This window comes from Halichoerus grypus, chromosome 1 (genome assembly GCF_964656455.1).
Source record: "Halichoerus grypus chromosome 1, mHalGry1.hap1.1, whole genome shotgun sequence".
Classification (NCBI taxonomy): Eukaryota; Metazoa; Chordata; class Mammalia; order Carnivora; family Phocidae; genus Halichoerus; species Halichoerus grypus.
Genome location: NC_135712.1, coordinates 91,867,504 through 91,869,239, shown reverse-complemented (window position 1 = coordinate 91,869,239; position 1,736 = coordinate 91,867,504). Strand labels below are relative to the sequence as shown.

Below are 1,736 nucleotides of genomic sequence, written 5' to 3'. Positions count from 1 at the left end.
ACTTCATCAGTTGACTGATATCTGAATTCTTTCCACATTTTTGTTATTACGAAGAATGCTTCTATGAACATTTTCCAACTTAGCTATGCCTCAGTACCCAGACATTTGGTTAAACACCAGTCAAGATGTCATTGTGAAGGTAATTTTCAGATGATTTAACATTTAAATCAGTATACTTTGAGCAAAACAGATTATTCTTTATAATATGGATGGGCCATATCCAATCAGTTGAAGGCCTTAAAGGAAACATGGCTGACATATCCAAAGGAAGAGTCTGCCTTCACATTGCTTTCAGAGTCAAGCTGCAACATCAACTCTTTCCTGGGTCCCTTACCTGCTGCCCTCATACTCACAGGAGCCAATTTCTTAAAATAAATCTCTTTTTCTCTCTCAATCTTTTGCTGTCACTTAGGTTACAAATTCTTTAAGGAGAGGACGTTTAAACTTATTCAATCTTCTTTGGAATAATTATCATAAAGCTGGACATAAAATGTTGTTAATCTATGAAAAATAAGTGAAAGTATGTTAATGTATCCTAATAAGCATAAACAATGTATTTGTTGATCCATCATTATAAGCTATGGAATTAAAAAATGATTACTGTTATTTTTATTTGTATTAGTACTATTTTGGTTCAGGAGTTTTTAAAATTTTTATTTATTTATTTATTTATTTATTTATTTATTTATTTATTTATTATGGAATGCTTCACGGATTTGTCTGTCATCCTTGTGTGGGGGCCATGCTAATCTCTATCGTTCCAATTTTAGTATCTGTGCTGCTAAAGTGAGTGCCTGGTTAAGGAATTTTAAACTGGGTTTAGAATAAGCTGTTTCATTCTAAACCTAATATTTTCTTTCTTTCAATGTAGTTTGAATTGGTTTCCTGTCACTTGAAGCCAAAGAGTTCTAAATAATATACCTACCTCCCATAAGGATAGAACAGCATATAATAAAACAGACGTAAGATAGGTTCATTAAAATAAGGATTAAATGAATATGAGGTATGTAATAAAACGGGAGGAAGAATGGTCTTACCAGAAATTCCAGGCTAAGGATAATTGCCGTAATTGAGAACAAAATTTATCTTGACTTTCTTAGCAACGAAGGAAAAAAGGAAACTCAATAAATTACCTTATTCTCATTGTCAAATAAAGGAATCCTATTTCTTTATCAAGATAATGGAATATTATTCAACCATCAGAAATAAGGAAATCTTGCTGTTTGAGACAACATGGATGGACCTTGAGGGCATTATGTTAAGTGAAATAAGTCAGACAGAGAAAGACAAATACTGTGTGATATCATTTGTATGTGGAATCTAAAAAAGCCCAATTCATGGAAACAAGAGATTGTGATTTATAGACCATAAGGTATTGGGAGCCAAGGAACAGAGGTTTGGTGACCAGTAAAACAGAGTTTGTCCAGCGAGAGGAAGTGAGTCTGTGGTGCTGGCCTTATGGGGTAACTGGGGTGGACTGTCCAAATTCTACCAGCAGCAGGAGGCTCAGCACAGAGGCAGGTACAATATGAGCTGCCCTGGTTGGGTGAACAAGTTACTGAAGCCAGCTGAAGAACTTGCTCATAAATTCACAGGAAACTTCTAGAAAGAACTGGAAGAGGGGCGCCTGGGTAGCTCAGTCATTAAGCGTCTGCCTTCGGCTCAGGTCATGATCCCAGGGTCCTGGGACCGAGCCCCGCATCGGGCTCCCTGCTCCACGGGAAGCCTGCTTCTCC

At 36.7% G+C, this 1,736-nt stretch overlaps 1 non-coding gene across 1 annotated transcript; it reads right to left on the bottom strand.

Moving 5' to 3' along the window:
- Nucleotides 1–692: 692 nt before the first annotated feature.
- Nucleotides 693–794, bottom strand: LOC118525146 (U6 spliceosomal RNA). The gene has a single exon (XR_004912001.1). It is a non-coding gene; the product is annotated as a U6 spliceosomal RNA (small nuclear RNA).
- Between the last annotated feature and the right edge of the window lie 942 nt (nucleotides 795–1,736).